General features: G+C 45.9%; 1 long non-coding RNA gene across 2 annotated transcripts; it reads left to right on the forward strand.

Annotated features, from left to right (window-relative positions):
* Positions 1-550: 550 nt before the first annotated feature.
* On the forward strand, positions 551-4,472 carry LOC118629031. Of its 2 annotated transcripts, XR_004959340.1 has the most exons (4): positions 551-598; positions 2,013-2,090; positions 4,107-4,203; positions 4,309-4,472. It is a non-coding gene; the product is annotated as an uncharacterized LOC118629031 (long non-coding RNA). The 2 variants fall into 2 exon arrangements; XR_004959339.1 differs by having other exon boundaries at positions 4,107-4,472.
* The last annotated feature ends 4,729 nt before the right edge of the window (positions 4,473-9,201 follow it).

Below are 9,201 nucleotides of genomic sequence, written 5' to 3' on the forward strand. Positions count from 1 at the left end.
CACCCTTCCACTCGGTGATTCCCCTTCTCACAAAGCCCTTCTTCAGATATCTGCCACACGTCTGAAATGTCATTCATTCATTGCAGCGTTGTTTGTAATAGCGGACCACTGGAAACAATCGACAGGTCCAGCAGTCGAAGACCCACTGAATAAATTGCAGCACATTATACAATAGAATACTGTGCATCCTTTATCAAAGAATGAGGAATAATTTCTAATAATGATATGAAACAATGTCTAAGATTTACTGATAAGAGAACAAAGGTGTACAGCATACTACTGTTTATATATAAAAAAGAAAGTATGCACTTGCTTTTATGGGCATAACATACATCTCAGAGGATCTACTAGAAACTGTTAATAACGGTTGCCTCCTGGGAAGAGGAAGGGTTATGGGGGAGACGCATGCTTTTCACTGTTTCACCTTTTTTTGTTTGTTTGTTTTAATCCTCACCTGAGGACATTTTTGCATTCATTTTCAGATAGAGCAGGAGGGAGAGAGGAGGGAAGAGAGAGAGAAACATCAGCGTGACAGAGACACATCGACTGGCTGCCACCCACACAACCCCAACCGGGGCTGGGGACAAACTGCAACGAGGTACGTGCCTTTAATGGGAACTGAACCCAGGACTCTCTGGTCCACGGGCCGACGCTCTAACCGCTGAGCCAAGCCAGCCAGGGCTGTTTCACCTTTTTGTACCTCAAATAAAAATGGGTGGGGAGAACCACTATCTTTTTAAGCAGCTGCTCTGCTCCTACTGGCTTCTATTCAACCTGAGGCCGGCTGAAAGCCCTCTGCCTTTTCCACATGCAGCACCGTCAAGCCCACTCCCTCCTGTGGATGTGCAGCTGGTTAAAAAGAAAAATGCAGGTCTTTCCACTTTTGGTTGGGGGGAACCTCAAGAAATGACCGAAGCAGGCAGTTTTTATTCTTTTCAAACAATAAATTTGTGAGGAATTGGTAAGACAAAGAAACTAGGTTTGGGTGCTTAATTAGTGAAGAATGTAAGCAGAATTTGGGCTTAGGGTAGTAAATTAGTAAAGAAGTAACCGGATTTGTTTACACAGTCATGCATCACTTAATGGGGATACATTCTGAGAAATAGGTTAGATTTTGTCATTGTACCAACATCAGAGAGTATTACACAAGCCTAGATGGTGCAGGCCTATTGCTCTAGGCTACAAGCCTGTACAGCATGCTACTGTACTGAATCCTGTCGGCAACAGAACACAGTGGCACCTGCTTTTTGCTTATTTTAAATTCGTGCCGTTGATTTCAGCCCAGTTTCAAGATGCTTTAGAATCTTGATTCTGACATTCAAAGATTAGCTTCTGCTCTCAGTAAGTGGTGCCATCTGCAAACATGGTGAGCGTGGCAGGCGCTGATAACAGCTGAGCTGACCAAGTGCAGGTTCCAGAAGCATGGAACGTAAGACTTCTCTCCAGATTCGTATCAACTGGATAACCAACTGGGGGCAGGTGTGTGAATCCACCCACCTGGGCCATCTCCGAGATGCCTATTTTCTTAGTTGTCTCCTCAGTCAGGAGGCATTTCAACGTCTAACTGGAAACAAGGTATACTACGTCCAAGAAATTTTCCTAGTGGCTTTCCAAATAAACAATAAATTATTGTTGCTGTTATTATTTACTGTATCTTGTGAAGGTACCAATTATTTTTCTAGGTGTTCTCAAACCACAGCTTAATATCGTATTCTAGAATGAACTTGGGGGGACTTCATCTCAAATGTATCCACCTAGAGTTTCCAGAATCTACCCTCTTCTGTTTTCTGAATATCAGGACATCTGCAGTCATCAGGCACTGTGACCCCCTTTCCTTCCTCAGCTCCACTGGTTCCCGAATGTTACCTGCAAAGGTATTTCAGCACCTTGGGATTTGCACCTCATTTTAAATGGCTAGGTGCTTAGGTTTCTTCTTACCATCATCTCTTCTATTGGGGATTTCAATGTCCTCTGACCCTTATTTTGCTCCTTATTTTGCTTTACCCATCCAGTTCACAAATGCTTTTCCTCGGGGGAGAAGGAAGAAATGTGCTTTCCAACAAAGACCAGCCTGACACCCGCATCCCCAGGTGAACCCTGTCCTCTTTATTCCTTAGCCTGAATATAGCCGGCATTTCTACCATCTGCACCTTTTTGAAGTCTGTTTATCAAGGCTTCACCCTTCCATCTCCCCCTCTGCCTTCTCCCTTCGAGCCTGCCAGGTGCCCTCTGTAGAGCCGCATTGGTTTCTTCTGTGCTCCCCTTTCTGTCCGAGGTCTCTGCAGGCGGGCCGGCCCCACTGTCGCTGTTAGAGCTTCCCATCCCTCTTGTGCTCCACTCCCACTTCAAGTCTCTAAACTTGGGTTCCTGACTTTTCTCTATTTTTTTTTCAAATTATTTCCTAGAACTATTTATCCATCCACCCATCCATCCACCCATCCATCCATCCATCCACCCACCCACCCACCCATCCATCCACCCATCCATCCTCCATCCATCCATCCACCCACCCACCCACCCATCCATCCATCCATCCACCCACCCACCCACCCATCCATCCATCCATCCATCCATCCATCCCTTGCCCCACAGGCCCTTCTTTCTCAATTCGACTTTCTCCTGTGGTTTCTGTGAAACCCACAGCACCAGGCAATTCTTTCCCATGGTCAGAAGTAAGTTTGGGGGAGCAGCTCCCTGGTAGCGTGTCTTTTCCTCCTCACTGAGAGAGGACCCTGGCCCTGATGCATGTGAAGGATTTCTCGGCGGCTCAGCAGCTAGCTGTGGGGGGCTCTGGTTGCCAGGGCAGAGGCCGTGTTCCAGCCGCTGCCATCCTGCCCTCAGAGCATGGCCCGGCAGTTGAAGGTGTTCCACAGGGACATGGCTTCCGCATGCTCACCCTTCGGTCTCACCTGAAGGCTAGCAATGTGCTGCAGTGTAAAGCATGCAGGGTTTGCAGTCCAACACACCCAGCCGTCTGAATCCTTGCTCTGCCCCTTACTAGCGAGTTGTTGAAATCCCTGAGCTATTTTTCCTCATTTGAAACACAGGGATTTGTCTGGTTGATGGAGAGATTGAGGTGCCCCTGCACAGAAGGTTCCAATACACACCAGCCCCGTGCTCATCTCAGGTTCACGGGTTTTCAGAGGTTATGTGTTCTTGGTAGTTTGTGTTGCTTTCTTTCCTGTTCTATCCAAGCTGTTACTTTTAAACAGGTTGCAGTGTATGTCTTTGCCCCGCGAACCTTCCTTTCATGAGCCATGCCCCTCCAGCTCAAAGTACAGGGTTCCAGTGTGGCTGACCCTGGATCCAGACCCCTTCAGGCTGGGCCTGAGACTCAGGTCTGGTCAGTAGACCAGAGTACCCCAGGCTCACTGGATGGCTTACAGATGAACATGTGTTTCAAGCCAGGTCCTCCAGGAGTTCCCCAGGAGATATTTGCTCATTCTATGGACTTACAAGCTCTAAGAAGCCCAGTAAGTGGAGCTGCCATTTGGCATGTTGTTGCCGGGTGGAAAGAGCCTGTCTGAGGTAAACCGAGGCAGAGGCGGGCGGACCCATGGGAGGAGGACGGGGTCCTGATGCCTTTGTTCGAACCAGTGGACTAACCACTGGACATTTCTGCTACTTGAGCCAATAAATTCCTTTTCTTAGACCAGTTAGCTGGGTTTCTGAGTATGCAGCCATAATAGACAATGTTGACCCTTTTGTTATAAAATCACGAGTTCCTGCTCAAGTTTTATGTTTAACTCCTTAAATCTGTTCCTGTTTTTATGCAGAAAAACAGTAGGACTCAATACACGTGTGAGGCATGTTAGAAATTCCCCAGACTTGTAGACCCAGGTCTGAATCTTGGCTTTGCCGTTTACCAGTCTTGGGCAAATCAGTTAACCCTTCTGAGTTTCACTCTTCCATCAGTAAAATAGGGGTGGTATTGCTTCTGTAGCTGTTCTATAGGTTGGAGCTAATGGATATATGGGCAGGACATGTAGTAGGCCACCAACAAATATCCTATTATTAGGTGGTAAGTATATTTGTTCCCTCAGTAGCTTTTACTCTGACAGATGTCTACAGATGATGAATCCGTGTGTATTCCCCACTCTTTCCAGGTCACACCTCAGCCGCCATGGTTTCCAGGGTTATCATGGCCATAACTAGGAGAGGACAGAAATTCACAAGCTTTGGGAAAAGACGGAAGATGAAGAGGTGGACAGGAATTTCAAAGCTTGAATGGAGATAGAATTAGCCTTGTTTGAAACACTTGCAGAACTTTACGCCCACTTTCTATTTATAAATATCCTTGTCTCTCAGAGTGCTCCTCCTGCACAAGGCTTCAGTGGAAGATAAACACAGAGCAGCTGCTGGAGAGGCACAGAGGCGTGGCCGGTGTGGCTCAGTGGATTCAGCATCGTCCCATGGACAAAGAGGTCCTGGTTCGATTCCCAGTCAGGACACATGCCCAGGTTGTGGTTTCGATCCCCAGTAGGGAGCGTGAAGGGGGCAGCTGATCACATCGATGTTTCTCTCTCCCTTCCTCTCTCTCTAAAATATCAATAAAAACATATTTTAAAATAAAATGCAGAACAGAGGAGGCTGTAGAATTGGGCCTGTATGGCCTGGGCTCAGGGCACAAGGATTTAGGACGCTAGGGTGAGAAGTCTGAAGGCAGGTCAGAAGTATGTCAGTACTGCACTCTCTGGAAGCTCTCCCGCAGGCAGGCTGTGGTAACTGTCCTCCAGACCTTGTCCTCAGGCAGAGCTTCAGCTTATCTACCGCCTACTGTGTCATGCTGATGGCAGAAAAACAAGATAACAGGCTGCTGCAACAGCTGAGCAGTGATGATCCACCAAGACAGAGGGGATGGAGGGGGTAGGACACATCCAAGAGGCATTTCTGAGAACCTAGCGGGGACTTCTTAGAAGTAGAGGGAAGGAAGGACTTGGTCATCTCCAGGATTTTTAGCTTGGAAAACAGGGTGATAATGAAGTTTTAATGAGGTCTGAGAATGTAATTACCACTGCAGGCTTGGGGAGAGGGGTTAAGATGTAATTTAATTTCAGGATCCTGAAGGACATCCATTCATTCACAAACATTTACTGAGTCCTATGTGGTAGTTACTGTTCCGGGTGCTCATTATTCAAATGAGTTTGAAATACAGCTTTGAAGAAATTAGAGATGCAATTTCACCTGCCCTCAACTCTTCGGCCTTCACTAACGCCACAACTTTGCCCACATTGTCTGTACTTGTCACGTAGCCTCTCTGCTTCTCTTAGATAATAACAATCATCACATACCAAGTATTTACTCAGATACGAGACCAAATTCAATACTCCAATAAGAGGATTGCTCTTATTTAAGAGATGAGGAGCTTGAGACTTAAAATGATCGAGTAACTTGCCCAAGGTCTTGCAGCTAAGTGACAGAGCTGGAAGTTGTCCCCACTCACCATCCAGTCTCCCAGGACCCTCACTATCCTTCGTGGTCTTCCCCGAGTTCTCCCAGCAGGATGAGCTATCCCTCTGTGGACCTCATGGTGCTGGGTTTCAGCATCTCCTGGCACATACTGTTCGAAAGTCACCACAGCAAGTGTTTCCGGGACTCGGCGTCTGTCCTCTTTCAGTGTACCAGGCTTTGTTCTACATGTGGTTGTTTAATCCTCCCACCAGTCCTCGTTTTTGTTCTTGTCACACTGCATCCCTCCCTCGGTGCACGGTAAGCACCATGGAGAACAGGGAGAGATTTTCTGCCCACCCGTGCACCCTCCCCCGCCACAGGGCTTTCACAGGCTCCTCATTTGATAACTGAAGGCTGCACTTATAAACTCGAAACGTGGGTCCCTTGGGGGGAGGAAAGGCATGAGATACTGAATTCCAGCGGGAGGTGAGCAGTCTGAAGTGAGACGTGGCTGTCGTCTCCGTTTTCACCCTCCTGTTTTGCTTCCAGCCAAAGGACATTCTCACCAGTCTTCTTGATGCCAGGAGGGCAGGGCCCGACTGGATAGAAAGCGAGTAGGTGCAATTCTATTTTTTTGTCCTTATTTAACCTCTGGCTCCTCATACTAGTCTGGAAATAATCTGCAATACTGAACAGATTTTCCGTGGAAATATGGCATGACCAAGGAACAGTCCATTCTTCTGGCTGCCTTGGTGAGCAGAAGTTGGTGTAGAAACTTCCTCTCACCCAACTGTCATCTTGGAGGCTTTAGGAGGGACAGGGTTTGCTTTATTATTTGCTCTCTCAGGAAGTTGGTGAGTCTCAGGTAACCCTCCAGGCCACATTCCTGTCTCTCCCTCTTCCTCCAGGCTCTCCAAAGCGCTTGGTCTCCAGCCACATTTTGCAGTGTGATATTGATCTATTTGAAAGCATTCCTTTTCAGGATTGCAGTCAACAACTGAGTTGGGTCAACAACAAAATTGGCCTAATTAGTCCCACACGGGATTTGGGCCTGAGCTACAGAGGAATCACTGAGGGCACGGCAAATAGACTTTTCAAGATCTCATTTCATGGCCGAGTCACGGCAGCCTAGTGTGGTGTGTCGGGCCTCTCCTAGACATCTCTTTAGGCAGCAGATGAGGAGGCTCACTCATAGGGACAAAGTTTGTTGGAAGGAAAACACTCTCAGTTGCTAAAATCCAGCTCTGAAACATGAGTAACTGTTACCTTCAGATATTCTCCAAAAAAAGTATTGGTTGGTGGCTAAAGAACCTTTCATTTGTGACTTCCCCCCCAGACAAAAATCCGAATGTAAGAGTGCAAGATTCTGACTCTCTCAAGTCTAGACAATAAGATGAGGGGTCAATGGGGGGGGGGGGGGTGCATGAGATGTCACATGTGACATCCTTAGGTACCCTAAAAATCTCTGCAAAGAAGATAAAACACTTCTTCTGTCTATATTTAAAAAACAAAAGTCCCTAAGATATAAACTACACTTAGGAAGGCAGCCTAAATGAAACCATCTAATATGCAAGGATGTTCTAGAAGAATCTATTAGAGCTGACATTTACATCACTAACGTGGTAGAGATCCAAATAAAATGGACTGAGCGTACTCCTAGGAGTAAATCTTTATTGCACAAGAACTTTGCTTTCCAGCTGCATAAACATGAGAGTCTAGAAAAGTCATGGTGATCATGTCCACTTTCAGTTACTTTACCTAGTTACCATTCTACAGAGGCGAGAACTATGGATTTCCTGATTGAAGACCATTCTGCTCTGTCCTGGGGGAGGCCTGTTCTTTGGTTCATTGCTTTCACTAAAATGCTGGGCCTTTTCCCTTAGATGGATGCCTTATTTACCACTTGGTTCACCGGCTGCACCTTTTCCTCAGCATTTCAGCCTCCAGCAGTAAATATGCCTCAATTTGAAACTGGGGTTTGAATCTAGCTCTGAAGCTGGCTCTGCAGTTCTGAATGAGTAACTTAACCTGAATCTCATTTTATTACTATCAAAGATTACAAGAATTAAAACTTACACGACAGGCTTGGCTCATCGCTTCCAAAGTCTGTTCTCTCTTCTTGCTCCCTCACCTGCCACACCTTAGACTGACTAACTGCATATACTGCTGCTTGACCAGCTCATTTTCCCATAAAGCCATGTTTCAGTGGGCCTGTTTAAAGGGGCTAAATGTAATTTTCCCCACAGATTTCCAAATCAGAGAGAAGTAATGCCACTGCTGGATAAGCCTTAAACTTGGCTTTGGATATAGTTTCCATTTTGCCGGTGCAGTTTGTACTGCAATTGTAATTACGAGACCTGGGGGAAGGGAGCCGGAAGGCAAAGACCTCCTCCGGCTGGGAGGATTATGGAGAGACTTCACAAAGAGATGGCTCAAGAACTGAATCTTACCTAGAGGAAAAATTTTGATGGGGAGAGGGAAAGAGGACATCTCTAAAGTAGATTACAACAAAGCAAAGGTATATTCAGGTACCAGTAAGAAGCTTGGATGTAGAGTTATGTTTAAAGTTTATTTCATCCTATGGTTGCTTTTATACCCTGGTATTTTCACAACCACCCCAGAAGTTCCAGGCAACCCCACATTCTTTTCTCTAATCAAAGCTTCAGGGACCATCACACTCCCTGGGGGTATTTCCTGGCACTGTAGCTCAGCACTGCCAAGGCACACTACTTGCCCAGTTTCACAGGTGCAGTTTGCACTACATAATCCTCATTGAGCTTTATATTATTTGCACATATAATGAGCCAGTTATTTTTACATGTGTATCTTAGAGTACCTACTTGAGCCCTGGCTGGTTTGGCTCAGCGGTTAGAGTGTCGGCCTGCGGACCAACGAGTCCCAGGTCCAATTCCGTCCAAGGGCACGTACCTTGGCTAAGGCTCATCCCCGGCCTTGGTTGGGGTCGTGCAGGAGGCAGCCAACTGATGTGTCCTTCTCACATCGATGTTTCTCTCTCCCTTTCTCTTCCTCCCTCTCTATCTGAAGGTAAACGCAAAAATATCCTCAGGTGAGGATTAAAAAAAAAAAAGAGTACCTACTTGAATTTACTAGCCCCTGAATAAAGTTTACATTTTGGTTATATTAATAGACTGTAAGATTTTATGGAGCCCCCTGGCTGGTTTGGCTCAGCAATTAGAGTATTGGCCTGTGGACCAAAGAGTTACAGGCTTGATTTTGGTCAATGTACCTCATTGTGGTTCAATCCCTGGCCCTGGTTGGGGCCATGTGGGAGGCAAGTAGTCAATGTGTCTCTTTCACATCAATGTTTCTCTCTCTCCCCCTCCCGCTCTATCTGAAGATAAATAGAAAAATATCCTTGGGTGAGGATTAAAAAAAAAAAGATTTTATGGAGGAACACAGAAATATTAGACCTATTGCTTGGATGCAGTTAGACTGATTGGACTAGCACTTGGAACAATTCCACGCCCTGGTGAAATTTTTTAGCAGCCCTACTTACACAGGCAAAACCAAAGCCTTGGCGCCCTCTGGTGGAAGACTGGTCCTCACAGTCAGACTCAACTAGGAATACGCAGGTGTGTATGATGAGCACAGAAGCCACAGTATAATAAACATGGCACATTTTCCTAGATAATCTTTACTTGAAGATTTTTTTTTGGGAAAAAAGATGGGTAATGCAAAACATTTTTATATTAAAACAAATGCATATAATATTGAATAGAATATAAAATTTACATTACTTTTTGAGGCAAAGAGACATCAAAGACATTTCAAGCTAAGCTCCTTGTGAGC

This window comes from Molossus molossus, unplaced genomic scaffold, assembly GCF_014108415.1.
Source record: "Molossus molossus isolate mMolMol1 unplaced genomic scaffold, mMolMol1.p scaffold_m16_p_13, whole genome shotgun sequence".
Taxonomy (NCBI): Eukaryota; Metazoa; Chordata; class Mammalia; order Chiroptera; family Molossidae; genus Molossus; species Molossus molossus.